This window comes from Mobula birostris, chromosome 8 (genome assembly GCF_030028105.1).
Source record: "Mobula birostris isolate sMobBir1 chromosome 8, sMobBir1.hap1, whole genome shotgun sequence".
In the NCBI taxonomy this organism is placed as follows: Eukaryota; Metazoa; Chordata; class Chondrichthyes; order Myliobatiformes; family Myliobatidae; genus Mobula; species Mobula birostris.
In genome coordinates, this window is record NC_092377.1 from 161,292,998 (window position 1) to 161,309,244 (window position 16,247).

General features: G+C 46.2%; 1 protein-coding gene across 2 annotated transcripts in view; it reads left to right on the top strand.

Moving 5' to 3' along the window:
• The first annotated feature begins 790 nt into the window (after positions 1 to 790).
• Positions 791 to 16,247, top strand: part of LOC140201881 (beta-adducin-like) — a 148,928-nt gene continuing 133,471 nt past the window's right edge. The window contains exon 1 of one of the 2 annotated variants that reach the window (XM_072266645.1): positions 791 to 813. The gene's annotated coding sequence lies outside the window, so the exon portion shown is untranslated. Of the gene's footprint in view, positions 814 to 1,527; positions 1,735 to 16,247 lie in introns of those variants that run through there. The other variant, XM_072266644.1, reaches the window with a different exon arrangement.

Sequence of the window (16,247 nt, forward strand, 5' to 3'; positions counted from 1 at the left end):
CTTAAATGCATGTTCTCGAGTATTAGACATGTTGACCTTGGGGAGAAAGATTCCCGCTGTCTACTCTTGTCTATCGCCTCTCTGAATCTTGTAAACTTAGATCATAAGACTTAGAAGCAGAATTAGGCTATCCAGCCCATTGAGTGTGTCACTGGCATTTAGGGCAGCAATGAAGGTCCTCCATCTCTGGCAGTGTTTAGGACTTCCTTCATAATATTAGTAGCTTCTTCTCAGTTTTCACTACTGTCAGTCATGCAAGTCCCAAGTCCTGACGAAGGGTCTCGGCCTGAAACGTCGATTGCACCTCTTCCTAGAGATGCTGCCTGGCCTGCTGCGTTCACCAGCAACTTTTAAGTGTGTTGCTTGAATTTCCAGCATCTGCAGAATTCCTGTTGTTTTCCTCTCCTTAACAGATGCCTCTCCAATTAGTGGGAAAGATGTAGGGAGCCAGGTCAGCGTGGGATTGGGATAGAGAATTATATTGACAGGTTTCCGGTTGGAATTTGATTAGAATGCTTTATTATCCTTCTTAAACAGGGAGACCAGTTCTGTATACGGTTTTGCAGTACAAGGATTACACGTCTGATTTGTACCCGGACTGCAGTTATATATGGAAAAAAAGCATCATCCTTCTTTAAGGTTGTCTCGTCGCTATATCTCATTCAGGGCTGACTGTTTGCTCAAGGTTGATTTTCCCGCGATTTGGAATCGCTCTGCGGCGGAGAGGGAGAGTGAGGGGGAGTAGGCGTGAGAGTTGTGACCGCCCGCCGTGTGCAGCCGCTCGCTGGGGAAGGCGCCCTGCGCTGGCGTGAGGTAGGGGCTTCCCGCTGTCTGCAGCCCCGGGGGAACCCGCCCTGTCCCGGTGTGAGTGGGGTGGGGAGTGGGGGTCGCCCTGCTCCGATTTGAGGTAGGGTAGGGAGTGGGAGTCGCTCTGCCCCAGTGAGCGGGAGCCGCCCTGACCTGGTGTGAGATCGGGTGGGGGGTGAGAACTGCCCCTCTCTGATGTGAGTAATGTAGGTTGGAGAGTGAGGGCAGCCTTGCCCCATCGACACTGATGTAGGGCGGGGGTGTGAGTGAGGTCGCCTGGGGGTGTGGGAGCAGCCCTGCCCCAGGATGAGGTAGCGTGGTGAGTAGGAGCTGCCCTGCTTCAGTACGAATGAGGTTAGGGTAGGGAGTGGGATTAGCCCTGCTCCAGTATGAGGTAGCGTGCAGAGTGGGAGCCTCCTGCCTCAGTACCAATGAGATGGAGGTAGGGAGTGGGAGCCGCCCTGTCCCGGTGTGAGTGAGCTCTGGTGGGAAGCGGATCCGCCCTGCTGCCCGTTAATTCTCCTTGTTCCCAGCAGAGGGCGCGGCAGTCCCGGGGCAACAGCCGCAGCCGGTGGGCAATGCCAGGCTGCTGAATGTAAACAGACGGAATCCGAATCGGGAGCCTTTGTTGGCGTCTCTGCATCGGTGCCAAGGCGCACGAGTAGCCGGCGGCGGGGTGGGGGGAAATGCCGCTGCGCCAGCCGCGGCGCTGACTGAGTGCGGGAGCACCCGTGGGTGTGGAGGAGGGAGCGGTGCCGGCGGGGGGCGGAAACCTGAAGCAAGGCTGCGGCGCATCGTTGGCACCACTCGCAGCTTCCAATGCAGAGGCAGGGACGTTTCCCGCGGACGGGCGATCACTGCACGGCAGATAACCCGGCTGCCGCTTTCTAGAGAGATTCTGCCTTCTGCCAGACGCCGAATTAGTTGGTGAGATTACAACTGCATGTATTTTACGTAAATGGTGATCCGCACCCGTTTACTTGGAGGCGAGGAGCGGCTTTGAATTTTTGCTCCCGTTTATTCTAGGACCGGCATTATTATAAAGGAGGTATTTTTTTGTAACACTGATTGTCTCGGTTACCTTTGCGAGCGTGGACTTTATTTTTTTTGCAATGCCTGGGTGGGTGTTAAGTGTTGCCTCGTTATTCCGCACCTGGTCGTGAGCGAGAGAATTCTCAGCCCCAGAATGATTTAGTATCACGGGGCTGATTGATCTGTGACATTGCTATTGTTTGTAGACTGTTTGGTTTTGTCTGCGGAGAGAGTACCTCATTAACCCTGAACCCGTTGATCGCAGCGGAGAAACCCGTCTTTATTGTACAATGGAACACCTTCCCGTTAAAGCAAGTAACTCGAAACCATCTTTTACTCTACCTGTTAGTTCCCGTCCGATTGGTCACGAGCAGATATTGCTTAATAAAAAATATAGACCTTGAGTTTTAATTTTATTTGGCGAGGTTTTGTTTTTATCCTAATGTAAAATCCTTTTGAAAATGAACGGTAAAGTAACGTATTAAGTTAACATGCGGGAGAAAATTCAATCCTTTGATAAATGTTACATATAACAGCTATTTGCCTAAAATTTGTTAGAATTGACTGCGTGCAGGATAAGTAATTGAGCTCTTGCCCATGGAGGAGGACTTGTAGGCACTGGGGTGTGTGGGATGGAGAAGGCGGCATAAACTGGAGTGAACCGTGAATCATTTACTTATATTGACTGATACCACATACACACAGTGGCCACTTTATTAGGTACCTCCTGTCCCTAATAAAGTGGCCAGTTTATTGAGCGTGTGTTCGTGGTCTTCTGCGGATGTAGCTCATTGACTTCAAGGATCGATGTGGCGTGCGTTCAGAGATGCTCTTCTGCACGCCATAGTTATAAGGTGTGGTTATTTGAACTACTGTCACCTTCCTCTCAACTGGCTATTTTCATCTAATCCCTCATTAACAAGGCCTTTCCAACCACTGAGCTACCACTCACTGGGTGTGTTTTTTTGTCTTTCGCACCATTCTTTGTAGACTGTTGTACATAAAAATCCCAGGAGATCAGTCATTTCTGAGGTACTCAAACCACCTCATCTGGCACCAATAATCATTCCACAGTCAAAGTCACTCAGATCACATTTCTCCTCCATTCCAATGTTTGGTCTGAACAACAACTAAACCTCTTGACCACGTCTGCATGCTTTTATACTTTGAGTTGCTGTAACATGATCGGCTGGTTAGATATTTGCATTAATGAGCAGGTGTACCTAATAAAGTGGCCACCGAGTGTATGCTTGGTAACATGTTTTTGTATCTCATTCATTGTTCAATCATTGGTTTGATTAAAATATCGTTGTAGACCAACTCCCAGAGCAAGTGTGTGAAAGGGCCTGACAGCTGCTGACAAGTGTGGTAGACAGGGTACATTTGTCACTTGATGCCAATCTAAAAGAGTAGATGTTGCTACCTGATGTTGAATGTCGTTTTCCTTCCACGATTGTATCTTCTTCTTTGGGCTGATGTTGGTGCATCTCAACTGGAGCTGGATATTGGAATGGAGCATTCCCCAATATCCACATAATCTAATCTAATCTAATCTAATCTGTGTGTCCTCATAATCTAATCTAATCTTCATGTGGGTGAAAATCTGTCTAGTCCTGATGAAGGGTCTCTGCCCAAAATGTTGACCCTCCATAGATGTCACTTGTCCTTCTGAGTTCCTCCAGCATTTTGTGTATTTGGCTCTATCGATGGAAAGATGTGCTGTCCCTGGAGAGGGTGTAGAGCAGGAATTCTCAACCTGGGATCCACGGACCCCTTGCTCAATGGTGTTGGTCCATGGCATATAAAAAGTTTGGAAACTCCTGGTCCAGAGGAGGTTCAGAAGAATGATCCCAGGGGTGAAAGGGTTCGTGTGTGATGAGTGTTTGATGGCTCTGGGGCTTTGCTCTGGAGTTCAAAGGAATGAGGTGGGATCTCATTGAAATCTACCAAATACCGAAAGGCGTGGATAGAGTTGGTGTAGAAAGCATGCTTCTATTAATGGGACAGTCTATGATCTGAGGGTACAGCCTCAGAGGGATGTCCTTTAAAATGGAGATGAGGAATTTCTTCAGCCAGCAGTTATTGTATTTGTGAAATACATTAGCAGGGAGGGCTGAGGAGGCCAAACTGGGTGTACTCAAGGCAGAGATTGATGGCTTTTTGATTGCTATGGGGGTTAATGGTTGCAGGGCGAAAGTGGGACAATGGGGTTGAAAAAAAGCGAGCCATGATTGAATAGAGGAACAGACTCAATGGACTTCACCTCAGATAGATGAGGAAGTTTGCTATGGGCTTGCAAATCCTAAGAACTTTCTACAGGGGCACAATTGAGAGCATCCTGATGGGCTGCATCACTGCCTGGTATGGGAACTGTACCTCCCTTAATCGCAGGATTCTGCAGAGGGTGGTGCAGAATTGTAAACTTCCCATGATTCAGGACATTTACAAAGGCAGGTGTGTAAAAAGGGCCCGCAGGGTCATTGGGGACCCGAGTCACCCCAACCACAACCTATTCCAGCTGCTACCATCCGGGAAGCAGTACCACAGCATAAAAGCCAGGACCAACTGGCTCCAGGACAGCTTCTTCCACCAGGCCATCAGACTGATTAACTTATGCTGATTTGAGTGTATTTCGATGTTACATTGACTGTTCTATTTATTATAAATTATTATAAATTACTATGATTGCACATTTAGTTGGAGACCTAGCATAAAGATTTTTACTCCTTATGTATGTGAAGGATGTAAGAAATAAAGTCAATTCAATTCAATATCTTACGATCTGATATTGAGATCTCCACAGAAGACCCATCAAAGATCAGTACATCAAATGTATTTATTTATATTGTAAAGCAATTTATTATAATTACTGTTGGTTTATTATTTACGCGTGCACAAGGATACTGGGAAAAACATGTCTGGCATACTGTTCATACAGTTCAAATCATTACACAGTGCATTGGGGTAGAACAAGGTAAAACAATAATACTACAGAATAAAGTGTGAAAGAGTGCAGTGCAGGTAAATGTGCAAGAAAATAATGAGGTAGATCGTGAGGTCAGGAGCCCATTTTACCGTACAAGAGGTCTGATAAAAGCTGTCCTTGAGCCTGTTGCTACGTGTTGCAAGCTTTTCTATTTTTTTCTCATTGGAGGGGGGGAAGAGAAGATGTCTGGGGTGGGTAGTTATGCTGACTGCTTCACTGAGGCACGGAGAAGTGTAGACAGAGTCCCTAGAGGGGAGGCTGGTTCCTTTGTTGTGGTGAGCTGTGTCTTCAACTCTCTTGCAGTCACGTGCGGAACAGTTGTCATGTCAAGGCATCGTGCATCCAGACAGAATGCTTTCAACGGTGCATCAGTGAAAGTTGGTAAGAGATTATGGGGGCATGCTGAATTTCTTTAGCCTTCTGAGGAAGTGGAGACGTTGGTGAGCTTTCTTGACCGTGACTTCACCCGTGGTTGGACCAGGACAGGAAGTACACACCTATGAACTCAAAGCCCTCAACCCTGTCAACCTCGACACTGCTGACATAGGCAGGAGCATGCGCACTGCCCACCTCCCCTACAGTTGTCAATGACCAGCTCGTTTGTTGTGTTAGCCTTAAGAGAAAGGTTGTTGCCATGGCACCCTGTCACCAAGCTCTCTATCTCCTTCCTGTACTCCCGACTAATTGTTATGTGAGATGCGGCCACTACGGTGGCATCGCCTGCAGGCTTGTAGATTGAGTGAGAGCAAAATCTCGCCACACAGTCATGACTGTCCAGGGAGTAGAGGATTGCAATGTGTGGCGGGCTCCTGTAATGGAACAGTGTGATTTGAATGGAATTGCCAATATGATCCAGGCCAAGTGAGTCATTCTAACTGACTTCATTCTGCGTTACTGGAGGTACTAAAAGACTGCAAACAAAAATCTTGGTAGTATTTTAATTTTTTAAATAATGTGTGTGAATTTATTTATTTAGCCCTAGCCTAATCGCGGGACGATTTCCAATGAGCAACAACCTACCAACTGGTACATTTTTTAGATGGTGGGAGGAGACCGAAGGACACAGCGGAAATCCACGCAGTCAGGCACCGGCGGGAATTGAACCTGGGTCGCCTGTGTTGTGCTAGCCACTATCCTTCATTAGCTTGCTGATATGAAGATTGTTGTTGAAATGCTTTGTTTCGAGAAATGTTGTGGCAGCTTTTGGACCACAATGTAGAGCTGACATTGTCTTAACACAGGAAGGACATCTCAAAAACAGTATGGTGACCGGGATATTTAAAACTTTTCCTCTCATCCTATGTATCCAATATCTTGCAACTTCAGTTAGTCAGGTTACTAATCCCTTTTACTCCAGCGACTGTTCACAGACATCAGTTCCTCATGCCTTTCAGTCTGTCCTTTTGCTGTTACGTCACAACTAATCTGCCTGTAACCCCTCGTAGTGAATTCTCCTTGTGTCCTTTTTAATACACAACGCATATGTCTAACGCAAATCTGTCAATGTCGGCGTTGACAGTTCAGCTCCTTTTATCGCTGAGGGTACAGGATCCCACTGCCTCCTGTGTTAAAGGGCTCCAAGTTATTAGGTACAAATTTTAAAGGCAAATTTTAAGCAGCAGGGAAAATAGTTCCTCAATCTTTGTTTAAGCCATCTTAATTAGATCATCTCTTAATCGTATGTAGCTGAGGCAATGTAAGTTCAGACCTTGTATTTAATGTTGAAGGGTTTATTATCGAAGTATGTATATGTCACCAGGTACCACCCTGCAATTGATGTTCTTGTGGGCATTCACAGTAAATAAAGGAAGCACAACAGAATCAACGGAAAACTACACACAAATAAAGACAAACAACCAATGTGCAAAAGGTGACAAATGGTGCAAATGCAAAAAAAGGAAAACAAAACAATAACAATAATAAAATTGGGCGGTACAGTAGCATAGTGGTTAGCACAATGCCTTACAGTACAGGTGAGGCAGGTTCAATTCCCGCCTCTGCCGGTAAAGTGTTTGCACGTTCTCCCTGGGACTATGTGTGTTTTCTCTTGGTGCTCCAGTTTCCTCCCAGATGCACCAGTTGGTAGGTTAATTGGACTTTGTAAATTGTCCCGTGATTAGGCTAGGGTTAAATTGTGGGTGGGGGGGTGGCGCTGCTGGGGGGCCTACGCCATGCCGTGTGTCAATAAATATTGAGAATATGACTCGCAGAGTGCTTGAAAGTGCGTCCCCAGGTTATGAAATCAGTTCAGTGCTGAGGGCTGTTCCCGTGAATTGGTGTCATTCTGTTGGATATTCCTCCTGAAGTGAGGTGCCCTGAATCAAATTAGAGCTGGCACTGACTTGACAAGCCCGTTCCTCTGTAGGTGACATAACAATTGGATGAACCTAATTAAGTACCGTATGCCAGATGAGGTCTCAGCAGTGCCTGTCCAATTGTAGCGTATCCCGGTATTCACCCCCTTTAGATAGAACCCTGCTTTCCCATTAGCCTTTATAATTAAGTTAATGAGTGGGGATTATACTGTGTACTTGCAAATTGAGTCGGCAGTAAGGAAAGCAAATGTAGTGTTAGCACTCGTTAGTCCAGCTCCAGGCTTAGCTACTAAGCCCGGCAGAACAGTTTCTACTGACAGGAGAAGGGGCAAAGGCTGGCGACTGGCACCTTTAAAGCCAGTCGCTTTGGGCAGATGGGGCTTGTCGGCCGTGGTTGGCAGCTCATCTAGGAGAAGGAAAACTCTGATCTCAAACCTCTACTGCCTAGCGGTTATACCCTCTCATGGGACGGGCTTTGGGAGTAAGGCCTGAGGAAAAACTGGAGTCCCAAAGGCAGTCCTACATTGCTGTCCAGGAACTCCTGCAACGTCGCTAGTGCCAGACTGTATCGGTTTCTGACATTCTTTTGGGTTCATCAGCGACAGGCGGAGTCTGATGCATGGGCAACAGCTTGTTCTCCGTATCATACTGCCCTGGCTTGCATATCACATAATCAGCAAGGACACAATGTCCATGGTTGACCTTGACCAATGGAGGGCCAGTCAGTAAGGCATTGGTCAGACCCCAGTTAGACTACTGTGAGCTGTTTGGGGCCACATGTTTAGGAAAGAATGTGCTGGCATTGGAGAGGGTCCAGCAGACATTCACAAGAAGTATCCCAGTAAGGAAAGGGTTAATGTTAAGGTGGGAGAATGGGGTTGAAAGGAATGGCAGAGGAGACTCGATGGACCAAATGGACTAATTCTGCTGTTATGTCTTATGGTCTTTTATCAGAATAAAGGAAGACTTGCATTTGTATGGTGCCTTTCACAACCTGTGTTTTCCAACACGCTTTGTAACAGTGACCTATGATGTTAGAAAAACAGCAGCCTATTGGTGGAAAGTTCCCATGGACAGCAATATATATGATCAGTTAATCTATTTCAGAGACAGCTGGAGGAATAAATAGAAGGGGAATGATGCTCTAACCTCAAAGGTTTTTCCCACCCCTGCTGGGGCGTAGGCCGCCAACAGCTGCTCGCCAGTTTGTGGTAGTATCTGAACTCCCATAGGTGGCCATCTTTGAAACTGTGATCTATAATTTATCGTCTAAGTTGCTGAATTGTCAGACGTGGAACAGCTCTATTGACAAATCTAGGAGATGTTATGAGCTCTGTTTCCTCTAAGGTTTTTTATTTACAGCTGTTCAGAACAACTATAGCTCTGAGCAGGAACTTTTTACACGGCCTGAAAACTGTGCGGCACTTTAAATGCCTTTTTTGTAATATGCATACTATGAGTATTTAGAATGAAATTGAAAAATCACATACTTTTGATTTAATTTAGTAATTGAAAGGTATAATGAAATACAGTACACCAAAGAAAATGTTTCACGTTTCATAAACTTCAGCTGTGCCCGATTCCAGCTGGGCGGCAGCAAAGGCTATGTGTGCGGGTGCGCCTGCGCGGTTTAGAAGGGACAGTGGTTATGAGTCTTTGCAATTTTCATTTGCCCTGCAGCATGTACAAGAGAGAGACTTACATTTGTACAAATCTCTTTGAAAAGTTTCACTGGAGCTTAAGGATGCAGTTGAGTTGTTGACCTTTGCTGAACAATTCTGCATAATATATTCTTCTTCTTAAGTCCGTCACCCCTACTGAGCGCAGGCCGCCGGCAGCAGCTCGCCAGAGATCTCTGCCCTGGGTCAGCCTTTGTCGCCCATTTATGCGAAGATCCTTCCTCTCCCAGGTATGAGATTTTTGGAGCTTCTGTTGGTGTTTCTGTTGCACTTGGTTTTTACTGAATAGAGATGCTAGCCCCATGCCCAGCCCTCCTCCTTTTGCAGTCAGGCTTGGGACCATCCATGGTGTAGTCTTACATAATGATTATGTATAAATTAGAAAGTATTGGTTCAAATGCAGGACAGTGGAGCAGAGTAGAAAATAGATTGCTCAAGTTGTTTGATTGATGGCTGCCTGGTCTGGTGCTGAACCAGCTGGCATTTATCTCAGCTTCTAACCTCTGCCAAGTGTCTAAAACACCTCCAAAGAGGCAGGCAGAAGAGATTCTGCGGATGCTGGAAATCTAGAGCAACGCACAAAGTGCTGGAGGAACTCAGCAGGCCAGGCAGCACCTATGGAGAGGAATAAACTGTCGATGATTTGAGGCCAAAACACTTGTTGGCTGTTTATTCCTTCCCCTACCCACCCACCCACCCCCATAGATGCTGCTTGACCTGCTGAGTTCCTTCAGCATTTTGGGGAGCTTTTCAAAGAGGTGGAACCTGAGGAAATACAACAGATGTGGCAGTGACAGTGTGGGAAGTGAGAAAACTGACCTGCTACATCACCGTCTGGTACAGGAATTGTGAGGCATCTGACTGAGGTTTGCAAGGACTGCTGAGGATCATCAGGGTCTCTCTTCCACCCTGGAGATAATTATCTAGAGCGCTGCAAACCCAGATCCCTTAACATTGTCAATGATCACTCCCATCCGTCCAACAATCTCTTTTGACCCTCTACCGTCGATACCGTAGCATTAGGACAAGAACTGTTAGGATGAGAAAAACAGCTTTTTACCCCAGGCCGTGAGACTACTGAGCTCCCTCCCACCACCCAGGTCTCGTCACGTACGATAATCACAAAATAATCTGCAGATGCTGGGATCAAAGCGACACTCACAGCACACTGGAGGAACTCAGCAGGTCAGGCAGCATCAGTGGAAACGATGAATCGACGTTTCGAGCCAGAACCCTTCGTCAGGACTGAGGAAAGAAGGAGGGGGAAGGATTTGAAGAATGCTTATAGGTTCAGCTGAAAGACCAGTAATTTGAAAGACAAAGGGGTGGGACAGGGGAAGCGGGGACGTCATAGGCAGGAAAACATTGGGTAGTAGAAGGAGGCGGAACCATGAGGGTGGTGATAGGTAGCTGGGGGAGGGGGCAGAGTGACATAGGGATAGAGGAAGGGAGAGGGAGGGAATTAGCATAAGTTGGAGAATTCTATGTTCATACCAAGGGGCTGGAGACTACCTAGACGGTATATGAGGTGTTGCTCCTCCAACCTGAGCTTAGCCTTATCATATGAAGCGCCAGTAGCGTTATACTGTTTATGTTTTAACTTGCGTTGTAAACGCACCTTAGTATTAATTTATTTGTGGTAATATTACTTTGCGTGTGTGTGAGTTATATGCACTTGGTAGTGAGGAACATTGTTTTGTTTGGTGGCATACATGTGTACGGTTGAATAACAAACATGAACGTGAAAATGTTTAGCCCAGGTGGAGGCTGTTTAGTTCCTCTTATGTGGAAAGGTAGAATGAGCGAGAGCTTTTATCTTTGGAGTGAAGGAGGATGAGAGCCAACTTGATTGAGGTATGTAGGATTACAAGAGGGATGATTGTAAAATAGAGTAGAGAGTCAATGCCCTTTGCCCGGGGGGGGGGGAGTGGGGGGTGATCGCTAATGCCAGAGGCCATCTGTTTAGGATGAATGGGGGAAAAGTATAGAGCAGATATCAGAGGTAGCAGTTCGTGCGCTGCCAGGGCTGCTAGTTTAGGAACATTTAAGAAGTTGCGGATAGACATATGAGAATGGGGTTGAGAGAGAAAATAAATCAGCCATGATGGAATGGCGGGGTGGACTCGATGGGCCAAATGGCCAGATTTCCTCCTATGTTTATGGTCTTATGAAAGCATGTTTCCTCTCATCTCTGCTCTAATCTCATGACCAGTCAGTTTAAATCCACTCCCACAGAGTCAGATGTGGCTATGAAATAAAACAGGCCTTTCCCATTTGCTCTGTCTAGGTCCCTCACAGCTTTGTAAACCACAATTAAGTCTCTGCTCAGCTCCCTCTGCTCCAAAGAAAACAATCCCAACCTATCCCATGTTTCAACATGATCATGTTTTTTTCCAGACTTGGCAACATCCTTGTAACTCCCCCAGCGCAATCATATCCTTCCTGGAAATCAGTGCTCAACAAGTGGGTGAAAAAGTGCCATTTTATCATGATCTTGAACACAGGGGATTCTGCTGAGGCTGTGAATCCAGAACTGTGTGTACTGGATGAACATGCTGGAGGAACAATGGAGCATCTGTGGAGGGGAATAAACAGTCAATGTTTTGGGCCCAGACCCTTCATCAGGACTCTTATGCCCATGGTATCCAAGGGCGACTGCAGAATTGGATTTCAACGAAAAACCCGTCCGGTCACTAGAGAGCCAAGGGTCGAGTTGAGGGACCCACACACACAAACTCAGCAGGTCAGGCAGCATCTCGGAGAGAAACGGTTGATGTTTCGGGCCGAGAGCCTTCATCGAGGTGGGAAAAGAAGGGCAAAAAGATGGCGGGGGAGGGGAAGAAGTACAAACTGGCAGGTGATAGGTGAGTCAGTGGGGGCAGGGACATGAAATGAGAATCTGGGAGGTGATAGGTGGAAGAGGCGAAGAGCTGAAGAAGAAGGAATCTGATAGGAGAGGAGAGTGGACAAGAGGAGGAGGGACACTAGTAGGAGATGATAGGTAGGTGAGGTGAAGGGGTAAGAGAAGAGCCAGAATGGGGACTGGACAAAGAGAGAAGGGAGAGAACGGGGAAATTACCAAAGGTTGCAGAAGTTGATGTTCATGCCGTCAGGTTGGATGCTACCCAGACAGAATATGAGGTGTTGCTCCTGCAACCTGAGACCGTAGTCTGGGGGAAAGGCACAATCTTCTTCGTATTGATTGCCATGGTACAGAGTATAAAGAAAAACTTTCCTTTTGACCAAGAGGATTTGTTTGAGCTACCTTTACTTTCACACCAACATTATCTTTCTTAAATAAATCCTGACATCAAATCTTAGAAGGTGCATCATTCCTGTAACATGTCCTTGGAGAGATGCGTGTGCCAGATGTTAGCAGCTGTCCTACTTACAGTGAGATATTAATCCACATAGCACTGCTGGTTCCACTTTACAATAGTAGGAGCTCCTACAAGTAATATATCTATATACTACTAAAACGCTCATGCTCTGTCTGTTTGTGGCCTCCAATTAGCGCAAATAGTGAATTACAGCAGCACTTTTTTTGGCTAAATTGAATTAAAATGCGCTAACTTACAGAATGCAGGCAAAGTTCAGGGTTATATATTCGTATAAAATTGCTCATTTGCCAAAAATCAACAGGCTGCCTTTCACCTGAGACCCGATCGGCCATCATGGAAATCGGGACGCCACAGCCCGACGAATGCGCATGGCCAGCCTCAGCAGCTTGGAGGCTTTGGTTACTGCTTCCTATCTTCTATCAAGCATTAGGGTAAAATATATGGATAGCCTAATTATGCCACATGGAAAGAGAAGGGGGTCATTATGGTCAAGAGATGACACCAAACGTCGTCGGGAAGCGGCAAGGAGAGGGAGAGAACAATAATCGGATGTGGCCAGGGCCGCACGACTCCAGGATCAAAGAGTCAGGATAAAAAAGATGAGAGAAGACGAGACAGAGGAGGACAGGCATGCAGGTCTCCAAAATGACAACAACAGGCACAGATGGAGGAAAGAACAAGAATCCGATCAGGCCAGGGCTGCACGACTCCAGGATCAGAGAGAAAGAACAAATGGTGGAAGAGATGAAGAGACGAAGGATGAAAGGACTGCGCGTCTCCAGAATGACAAAAACAGGCAGAGAAGGAGGAGAGAGGAAGAGACAGAGAAGAAAAGGAAAGATCAACTGGTTTTGACAACAATACCTTGACAGAGAAAGAGCAAGGCAAAATGCACGACTCGCATAGCGTCACATTTCTGCTGATGTTGGTACGATGACCAGAGTATGCCCTCACTGTCGTGCCTTCCTATTCACTGGAGAAACCACACATTTCTGCTGTATGAAGGGAAAGGTCAGGATAGGCAATTTGCAGCCTCTACCTAATGAACTCAATTTTTACAGCAATGTTGAACTTATTGCAAACGAGTTCAGGAAGAACGTCAGACAATACAGTTGCCTCTTCCAAATAACATCCTTTGGTGCCAAAGAAGTCATTCCAACTAGGAATCGATGGAATCCTTCTGTGATTATTCAAGGCCAAATCCATTATTACATTGGACATTTAATTCCAGACCTGACCCAGCATGCCCGATTCCTTCAAATTTACTTCATGGATATGTAATGTTCATTCTGCCCACATATTTGTCTTGCTATGTGTCTTTCTTCTTTCATAAGCTGAGTTTTTCTTCTTTAATTTCCAAATCAAAGAGGTAGCAATAGCATTCAGGAAAATTTAATGTTCATTCTGGTCACATCAGACTGCACTACCCTTCTCTCAAAGGGTGCCCCAACGGGTCACCCCGTTGTCTAGTTAAATTATAAAGTTAAATATCCCAAATGTATCAGCCTCAGCCACTACCCCAGCAGTACACTCCAGTCAATTACCATTCTCTATGTGTTTGAAAAAAGCACCTCTGACATCTTACCTAAACTTTCCTCCATTCCCCCTAAAAGGATTTCCTCTGGTGTTAGCCATTGCAGCCCTGTCTGTTCACTCTTTCTATGCCTCTTATCATATAAGTTTGAAGAGATTTGGTATGTCGCTAAAGACGCTTCCAAATTTCTACAGATGTACCATGGAAAGCATTCTAACTGGCTCCACCACCGTCTGGTAGGGTGGGGGGTGGCTACTGCACAGGATCAAAAAAGGCTGCAGAGAGTTGTAAACTTAATCAGCTCCATCATGGGCACTGGCCTCCGTAGTATCCAGGACATCTCCGAGGAGCGATGCCTCAAAAAGGACGCTCATCACCCAGGACGTGCCCTGTTCTCATTGCTACCATCTTGGAGGAGTTACGAGAACCTGAAGCCACATGCTCAATGATTCAGGATCAGCTTCTTCCCCTCTGCCATCCGATTTCTGAATGGACATTGAACCTGAGAACACTACCTCAATACTTTTTATTTTTATTTTTTCACTATTTATTTAATTTAACTATTTTTATATATTTACTGTGGTGCAGTGACCTGGCTGGTGGCGTAGTGGCATCAGCGTTGGACTTTGGAACGAAAGGTCCCAGGTTCGAATCCAGCCAGCTCCCCTGCACGCTTTCCATCTGTGCTGGGTTACGAGCTGGTGATCTTTTTGGAAACTCACCTGGCAGATGGCAATGGCAAACCACGGCTGTATCTTGCCTCGTACGCGATTCCCCACTAAGTCAGGCGTGGAGGAAAATCGTGCGCTAACCAGAGAAACTGCGGATGTGATGTACATACTGTAATTCACAGTTTTTTTTCCCTATTATTACTGCTGCCACAAAGACGACAAATTTCATAACATATGCCGGTGATATTAAACCTGATTCCGATTCAGATCAAATTGCCTCTCATCCTCCTTCGCTCCAAAGTTAAGTCTTCGCTTGTTCATCCTTTCCACATGAGACACAGGCTCAACAGCCTCTTTTACCTTTCAGAGCTCATGGGAGTGAAATGCCTAATTTTAAAGGGCATATACTTAAGGTGAGAGGAGTTGAGTTCTCTCTCTCCACAGATGCTGACTGACCAGCTGTGTGTTTCCAGCAATTTTTAAATTTCAAATTCCCTACATTTGCCTTTACCTTTTTGATCTCGAGGGATTGAAATGTCTTATACAAAAGGGTATGTGTGTACGGTGAGAGGGGCTGAGTTCTGTCTCTTCACAGTGAGGAGGGGCAAGTTAAAATGAGATGTACAGGAGCAGTTTTTTTTACAGAGTGGTGGGTGCATGGGATGTACTACCAGGGGTGGTAGTGGAGGCAAATATAACAGGGGCATATAAGAGGCTTTTGGATTGACACATGGACGTGAGGGGGTGGGATATGGACATTGTGTAGGCAGAAGCAATTGGTTTTGTTAGCCTTTTATTTAATTAGTTTAAAAGTCCTGTTCCTTTGCCATGTTCCATGTGTGTGGGAAGCAGCAGCGACACAATCGTTGACGTAAGGAACCTATTCAGGAAGACTTCACAATGGGAAGTCAAGATTGACCAATGCCTACCCGTAATCAAGGACACGTATACAGAAAGGTGCCAGAAAGAGGCCAGTAACATCATGGAGGATCTCATCCACCCTGCTCATAGGCTGTCCACTCCCAGCAGGGAGGAGGCTACGTGGCATCCACACCAGGACCACCAAACTCAGAAACAGTTGCTTTCCCCAGGCAGTTAGGCTGATCAAAACTTTGCGCTCTAACCCACCCCTCTACCACTACTTTATGGTTTCCTGTCAGCATTTCCTGTTTGCATGCGACAGCGGCCACACCCTGGGCAACGGCTTCGACAAGCCGGCTAAACCAGGTGAGGGTAGCCGATGGGTCTCAAACCCTCGGTGAAATAGGGAGTTGTCTATCCCAGCATGTGAAGACAGACTCCGGCAGATTGAGCGGACGAGACCAATGGAAGGTCCAACGGTCAAGAAGGCGGTCTCTGCAAGCGTCGTGGAACGTGTAGAGCAGGACAAGACACAGAAGACGTCCTGGTCATCCACTGCGCCTAGTCCCATCTCCAGCCGTCTAGGCTCTGTCTTGCCACTGGATCTAGATGGGAATTGGGAAGAGAGAGTGAGGCTGACACTGCGCAACTCTCCCTCACTTAAATCCAAATCACGCGCTAGTCTCGACACCATCATAATGGTTTCGAGGTCCTCATCGACGCCAACGATGGATGAACAACATGGTTTCATGTCAGCATCGCCTTATGTACAGACACTCCTGTGCCAAGCGTCACTTTATGGACATACAATCAATCTATGTATATAAGTTATCTTATGTATTTATATTTATTGTGTTTTTTATGATTGTGTTCTTTATCTTTTTTTGTTCTGCATTGGATCCGAAGTAACAACTATTTCATTCTCCTTTTCACTTGTGTACGGAAAATGACATTAAACAATCATGAATCTTCACTCTTGAATCTATTGCCTCCATCTGTGTGCGACAACCCCTCCATAGCA